Here is an 8,812-nt window from a genome sequence, read left to right on the forward strand (position 1 = left end):
TGATAGTGCCCCCGAGAGGACCTACAAACCTACAACTGTTCTGGAGAAAGCACTGTGGAAGACACAAAGATCTCCATTCCTGACACTCCATGGCCAAGACAGAGAGGCATGAAACAACTGAGGAATGGGGAAATGCAGGAAAAGGTCACTTTGTGGAGACTTTATATGTATATTGTCTACCGTGAGCCCTACTTATGTGAGTGTAGCCCCAGGACAGAAACCTAGACCTCCAAGTCTTAGCTTCCCAGGTCTCACCTCAGTGAAGTTAGTGTGCTTCCCGAGGAGAAGGGATTCAGCTGCAAGGAAAGGAAAATGTGAGTGAACAAATGGGCCTTGTAAAGATGACGCCCAAAGAATGGAGTAGACTATTGAGGAGGAGGAGGGGGCTTGACATCATAAATCTGGAGCTCCCAAACACCTTAGAAGCTGTCTTCTGACTTGCCTACATACTAAACTGCTTACACTCTGCTCCTGACTCGTTCTATCATACCTCTCCCCATCACAATCATCGCCACCGAAATATAAGCTTTCACCTTATCATCCCCGGAACCAGAGCCTTAGGACATTTCTCAAACACTGTGACACAATGCAATCTGGAATATATAATCTGCTGATTTTCCACATTGCCTTAATGTGCTGTCTTCAACCCCTTCCGGGCCCCTTAGAATTCAAGCTCCTTGAAGGCTTGGATGGTCTTCTTCACTTGTATCTGTATTCCCAGTACTTAGCAAACTGTCCAGCACACAGTATGCACTTGATTATGAAAGACTCATTCATTCATTCGTTTATTCTGACTTTGCTATCCTAATTTCACAGATGAGGAAACCTGAGGCTCAGGGAGATTAGATAATTAGCCCAAGGTAACACAGGCAAGAAGCACCAGACAACGTATTTGAACCCAGTGTCCTATCTCTCCAGAACCAATGCTTTTGTCCATTAGAGCATCCCAAGGTCAGGGTAGGGACTGAGAAATCTCACCAGCTGCTGCAAGGTCCTTTTGATGGAACACAAATAGGCAGAACCAGGGTGATCCATGTGGTCTTGGTAGGACAAGCTGGTCCTGATGAAGTTGAATGGTAAAGGCTGCAGGCTGTTTACACCAGCTATTGTAGAAGAGGAAAAAATATCCATGTCTGAACTCTGGGCACATCGAACAAATAGATGTACTGACAAATCTATTCTTATCTTGTCATGGAAGGAAAACTGGTAATCCCTGGCCTCAATAACATCCATTTCAAGGTACCCCTACCATTTCCTCAACCTCCCTTGCCTATGCCTCTCATCTGCTAGGAAAATACAGTAAGACACTCCTGAGGAAATGCATACTAAGCTTGCCCTCTGTACCTGAATAATTGTAATTTAAACGAAAACATCTTTGCCATCATGTGTATTGACTTCTTTGTTACTATACATGGTGTTGCTTGGTGGTTTGGGAACGTGGCTTTCTGAGGTCCCAATCAATGTTTTTTTTCTAGCTTCTCTATGGAGCATCTGTTACACTTTGCAATTGACAACTATGCCAGTATATTCACAGTTACCCCCAGTACCGTAAACACTGCCTTAGCGATTCATTTGGCACCATGGACAGGATTCCAGGGGATAAAATTTGGAAATTAACCGTGCAAAGTTTCAAGAGCTAACTGAACTTGGAAAATTTGAGGGGTACATAAAGGAAAAGGGGGTTGACACCTCCCACAAACCTGACAAGAGATTCAGAATTTTTCCATCTGCACCAATAAGATAGAGGCCCAAAAGTTTCAAGGATTATTTGGATATTGGGGACATCATGTACCACATCAAGAACAAAATTTGAACCCTTATAGAAGATTACAATAAAAAACACTGAATTGGCGCTTGGTCACTTGAACAAAGTAAAGCTTTTGTGGAAGCATAGACCACGATCCAATTGAGCCTTGATTTATGGCATATTCAACCTGTCTGAAATGTGCCCTTTGGATTTTTGTCTAGGAAACTCCTTTCATCTGGCATTCAATACACCCCTTTTGAAAAGCAGTGGTTAGCTGCCTGTTGGGCTTTCGTAGAGACTGGACAACTGACTTTGACTCATGGGGTAACATTAATGCTGGCAAATGGATTCAAGACCTGGGTAATGATTACACCAGCTTCTCAAAGAATTGGACAAGTCATTGCAAATGCTATGTTCAAAATACATTTAAATCAACCCTCTATGAATGAATAGCAAACATACCCACTAAGGGAAATGATATACCCTCCGAACCATAGTAAAAGTTGGTATAACCCTTGGCAAAATGGAATGAGGGATTAGAAGGATTAACTGAAGAAAAGGGAAAGGAATAGTTTACTGATGGTGCAGCAGAATATTAGGGCCTCAGAATACACTGGAAAGCGGTAGCCTCTAAGCCAAGTACTAGGTGGATATTGTAAAGTCCTTGCACAGGTGGAAGAGGTCAATATGCTGAATTTGTGGCAGTGCATCAAGCTGTCAAAACATTCCAAGGAGGACAGAGTGACATATTGACTGATTCATGAATGGTAGCTAATTGCTTAGATACATGGATGCCCATGTGGAAACAAATCACATGTATATATACATATATATAGATATATACATAGATATAGATATAAATATATATAAATATATCTATCTTTATCTATAAATATATATGTATGTTATATATATAAAGATGTAAATGATATACACATGTGTGTGTGTGTATATATATATGTATATATATGTATATATATGTATATATATGTATATGTACTTAGTCATTCACTCCACAGCAGGAAATTTATGTCCTGTCTTCTGTGTGGGTATATGTGCACATGCGTTTGGGAGGAGGTCTTTGAGGGTCACCCTCCCCCACACAAGATGTGGAGGATGTGATCGTTGAACAAAGGGACAAGAGAATTCTCCTGGGAACCTGTCAGCTCTCTACCGTGACAAACATAACAAAGGATCTTGACTTGCTCTCCTCTGCTCTAAAGAGACACAGACAACAGCACACTTTCCCATGGGTTGCCTTGGATTGTCACCAGGCTCTTCTCCATAGTCTTCTGACTTCTAGGAGAAAATCAACACATCAGGATGAAGGACGAACAGAAATGCGACACCTCAGGCATGGCCTGGTCCAACCCTTACCTGACCAGGAATACCCTCCACCACATCCCCAAGAAGTGGTGATCGACCATTTATTTGACATTCCTCAGGGAAGGCAAACCTTCTCCTTCCTGAAGTAGACCATCCCACCACATGATACGAAATTTTTCTTCACTTCTAGTGGATATTTGCTTCTTTGTAACGTGACACTGTATTGCTCGTTCTACCTTCTGGGTCAAAGCAGAACAAGTCCAGGCACATTTCCCTGTGACAGCCCTTTAACTCCCTGAAGACACTTGAATACTCTGTCTCTTTCATGTACCCTAAGGTTTTCCTTAACCTTTGTTATTTAACACATCACACTGTTGAACCATGTTGAGCTTCAGTCCATTAAATGTCCCAATATTTGTTCAGAAATTCCCAGCCTCTGCTTGTCCATCTTGGACTCATAAAAGGGTTTTGAGAGTACAGACGCAAAATTCTACTATGTCTATTAAATTTCACCTTACTACATCTGAGCCCACCATTCTAGCCTAAGATTTGGAATTCCAAATCTGTCATCCAGTAGATCTATTGGTTCTATCTCAAACCCTTGGGGTTAGATGTAAAATCAGTAAACGTGTTTTCTACCTATTCTCTAGCTGTTTTCCTTCCCTAGGTAGCACAGAGACCAAGAAATATCCCTGGGACAATTCACTACACACCTCCTTCCAGGAATAATTACTGACTATTCTTTGGGTCCAGCCATTCTTCCAGTTGTCAACTACTTAGCTGTGATGCCATCTAGTCACCATTTGTCCATACTGTCCATAACATTAGCATGGCAACATTTGACAAACCAATTCCTCTTCTGCTTACTACAAATGTCTTCCACCCTTAAGGGGAGAAAAATACCTTTCACTTGATCCTGTCCTCACCTTCCCCTATTCCTACATGTCTTCTCCCTTTTACAGTCAATCGAGAAAAAAGCTGCTTCTCCCTCTCCTCCTCACTTCTCACCCTCTTGCAATCTGCCTTCTGATCCTACCATTTAACTGAAACTCCCTGAGTTTGACCAATCATCTCTTCATCGCTAAATTCAGTGACTTTTACGCAGTCCTTATTCCTTTGGAAATTTCTATGATACAGACACTGCTGATCACACCGTTTCTCCTCCAGACTCTCTCTTTCATAGCGTTATATGATTTAATTCTTCTCTTGAGGGACACGATGACTGGACATTTCCACACAAAGGTTGCAAACTCATCTTAAACACAACCTGTCCAGAGGGTGATTCAGATGTCTTTCTAAACCCACATCTCAGCATCATCTACTTATTGCTGCTGATGGCACCATGGTGACCCGGTTCACAACACTCACCCTCAGCCTTGCTCCCTTGCCTCCAGTTTCCAAAATTAACATCTATTCTATTTCTACAGCACCGCACACATTAACTCACCCAGACACTACCTTCATTCAAGTCCTCATCCCCACTAGCTGGCATGGCCTAGCACAATAGCCTCCACAAACTGGCCTCTCAGATTCTGCCCTCTAAACTTCAACCATCTTCCACACACTTGTTAAATTCAAGTTCCCAAAGCCCCGGTCTGGCCATGCCACTCACATCCTTAAGAACCTTCACTGGTCTAAAATTTGCAGACTGCCTTCTTTAAGATTACCCATGGAATAAAATAGAAGTGTCCCTATTTCATATTTTAAGCCAACAACAAATCCAGTTAAAGCCCAATGATCTCTATCCATTTCATTTACATGTCTCACAGTCATACACTATACATTCTAGCTGTTGTATTTTACCCGTACCTGACATTCCATCTTCTGGCCTTACATAAGTGCTCACACACCCCTGGAAAGCTGTCCATCCTCACTTCCACTGCTAGGAACCCCTCATCCTCTCACTGGTTCACCTGAAACCCTGTCTCCTCGAACCGTTTTCTTGATGTACCCCACTAGAAAGAGAGGTCGTGTATTTGCTGTAAATATATTTCATGTTTTGCTCTTTCTGGATACATGCAAGCTGCTTAAGTTCAAATGCTATTTGAATTTATGAGCTCAGCAAAATGAATGACACTCAATAGACAACCATCCAAAAGATAATTGGTTTGACCTGAATGGAAGTCCACTCCATTTTCACCCTGTTCCTCAGTGAGCCCCTCCCTGCCCAACACCCTCCTCAATTGTAACTGAGAGATTAAACTCGGTATTCAGATGTACTCTGATGCATCCAAAGCATGGTAGGACTAACACTTCTAAAGCTCTGCATGTGAAAAGAGTCTCTGTAAATATATGCACGATACTTTTCAACTAACTTGTGCCATTGTCATTGTACTTGTCATTCATTATGGAGTTTGAAGTATGTGAGAACCCCCACAAAATGCTGTCTAGCCATGTCTCCTCCATTCTGAACTCAATCCATTGATTGAAAGAAACCTAATTCCAAAATCTTATATTCGTCTTCACTCAATTTATTTTGTTAAATGTAACAGCCTGTTTGTCGAGTGAGTTGAGTCCTTACTAGATCCTGTTTCTTTGCCGTATGGTAGCTACCTACCAAACAACTCTGTGTCATCTATACATTTGCTTCCTTTTATGTATGACTTCCTTGAAGTTGTTTAGAAATCTGTAGAACCAAACAGCTACTTCCTCAGAGATTGGTGACTGAAACTGACTGAAAAGAAGAAAAGCCAGAACCCACTCTCTGGGGAACTAGGTATGTGTAACATGACTTTGGTGCAATTGTATCGACAAGGGATGAATGAGAAGAAAGTTTGGGCTGCCTGAGGGGCCAAAGCATAATGAAAATGAGAAAAGAGGTAATGTTGGGATTAGAACAAAGAAAAAAGGCATGGGTGCGAAACCTTGCTTCAGTTAGGTAGCTCACCATTTAGGTAGAGGATGTCATTCTTCAGAATATACACGCCCAGCCTGGTGGTGCCATAGGTCTGGTAGTTCAGCTCGCAGGAAAACTTCTCTCTGATCAGAAAGGGTGTGGTAGGATCTTGCCAGCAGTGGCATACAACAGCCACTCTAGTCATGGATCTACACGTCATTGGTCTAGGAAAGGAAATTTTGATACAATCTCCTAAGACTGGTGCTGACTGCGGTGACAGAGACTTGTGTATTGGGGCAGTGAAACTGGGACGTCAGAGACGTCAGGATAATAGTTGATAGTGCCCCCGAGAGGACCTACAAACCTACAACTGTTCTGGAGAAAGCACTGTGGAAGACACAAAGATCTCCATTCCTGACACTCCATGGCCAAGACAGAGAGGCATGAAACAACTGAGGAATGGGGAAATGCAGGAAAAGGTCACTTTGTGGAGACTTTATATGTATATTGTCTACCGTGAGCCCTACTTATGTGAGTGTAGCCCCAGGACAGAAACCTAGACCTCCAAGTCTTAGCTTCCCAGGTCTCACCTCAGTGAAGTTAGTGTGCTTCCCGAGGAGAAGGGATTCAGCTGCAAGGAAAGGAAAATGTGAGTGAACAAATGGGCCTTGTAAAGATGACGCCCAAAGAATGGAGTAGACTATTGAGGAGGAGGAGGGGGCTTGACATCATAAATCTGGAGCTCCCAAACACCTTAGAAGCTGTCTTCTGACTTGCCTACATACTAAACTGCTTACACTCTGCTCCTGACTCGTTCTATCATACCTCTCCCCAACACAATCATCGCCACCGAAATATAAGCTTTCACCTTATCATCCCCGGAACCAGAGCCTTAGGACATTTCTCAAACACTGTGACACAATGCAATCTGGAATATATAATCTGCTGATTTTCCACATTGCCTTAATGTGCTGTCTTCAACCCCTTCCGGGCCCCTTAGAATTCAAGCTCCTTGAAGGCTTGGATGGTCTTCTTCACTTGTATCTGTATTCCCAGTACTTAGCAAACTGTCCAGCACACAGTATGCACTTGATTATGAAAGACTCATTCATTCATTCATTTATTCTGACTTTGCTATCCTAATTTCACAGATGAGGAAACCTGAGGCTCAGGGAGATTAGATAATTAGCCCAAGGTAACACAGGCAAGAAGCACCAGACAACGTATTTGAACCCAGTGTCCTATCTCTCCAGAACCAATGCTTTTGTCCATTAGAGCATCCCAAGGTCAGGGTAGGGACTGAGAAATCTCACCAGCTGCTGCAAGGTCCTTTTGATGGAACACAAATAGGCAGAACCAGGGTGATCCATGTGGTCTTGGTAGGACAAGCTGGTCCTGATGAAGTTGAATGGTAAAGGCTGCAGGCTGTTTACACCAGCTATTGTAGAAGAGGAAAAAATATCCATGTCTGAACTCTGGGCACATCGAACAAATAGATGTACTGACAAATCTATTCTTATCTTGTCATGGAAGGAAAACTGGTAATCCCTGGCCTCAATAACATCCATTTCAAGGTACCCCTACCATTTCCTCAACCTCCCTTGCCTATGCCTCTCATCTGCTAGGAAAATACAGTAAGACACTCCTGAGGAAATGCATACTAAGCTTGCCCTCTGTACCTGAATAATCGTAATTTAAACGAAAAATTCTTTGCCATCATGTGTATTGACTTCTTTGTTACTATACATGGTGTTGCTTGGTGGTTTGGGAACGTGGCTTTCTGAGGTCCCAATCAATGTTTTTTTTCTACCTTCTCTATGGAGCATCTGTTACACTTTGCAATTGACAACTATGCCAGTATATTCACAGTTACCCCCAGTACCGTAAACACTGCCTTAGCGATTCATTTGGCACCATGGACAGGATTCCAGGGGATAAAATTTGGAAATTAACCGTGCAAAGTTTCAAGAGCTAACTGAACTTGGAAGATTTGAGGGGTACATAAAGGAAAAGGGGGTTGACACCTCCCACAAACCTGACAAGAGATTCAGAATTTTTCCATCTGCACCAATAAGATAGAGGCCCAAAAGTTTCAAGGATTATTTGGATATTGGGGACATCATGTACCACATCAAGAACAAAATTTGAACCCTTATAGAAGATTACAATAAAAAACACTGAATTGGCGCTTGGTCACTTGAACAAAGTAAAGCTTTTGTGGAAGCATAGACCACGATCCAATTGAGCCTTGATTTATGGCATATTCAACCTGTCTGAAATGTGCCCTTTGGATTTTTGTCTAGGAAACTCCTTTCATCTGGCATTCAATACACCCCTTTTGAAAAGCAGTGGTTAGCTGCCTGTTGGGCTTTCGTAGAGACTGGACAACTGACTTTGACTCATGGGGTAACATTAATGCTGGCAAATGGATTCAAGACCTGGGTAATGATTACACCAGCTTCTCAAAGAATTGGACAAGTCATTGGAAATGCTATGTTCAAAATACATTTAAATCAACCCTCTATGAATGAATAGCAAACATACCCACTAAGGGAAAGGATATACCCTCCGAACCATAGCAAAAGTTGGTATAACCCTTGGCAAAATGGAATGAGGGATTAGAAGGATTAACTGAAGAAAAGGGAAAGGAATAGTTTACTGATGGTGCAGCAGAATATTAGGGCCTCAGAATACACTGGAAAGCGGTAGCCTCTAAGCCAAGTACTAGGTGGATATTGGAAAGTCCTTGCATAGGTGGAAGGGGTCAATATGCTGAATTTGTGGCAGTGCATCAAGCTGTCAAAACATTCCAAGGAGGACAGAGTGACATATTGACTGATTCATGAATGGTAGCTAATTGCTTAGATACATGGATGCCCATGTGGAAACAAATCACATGTATA

This window comes from Notamacropus eugenii, chromosome 1 (genome assembly GCF_028372415.1).
Source record: "Notamacropus eugenii isolate mMacEug1 chromosome 1, mMacEug1.pri_v2, whole genome shotgun sequence".
Classification (NCBI taxonomy): Eukaryota; Metazoa; Chordata; class Mammalia; order Diprotodontia; family Macropodidae; genus Notamacropus; species Notamacropus eugenii.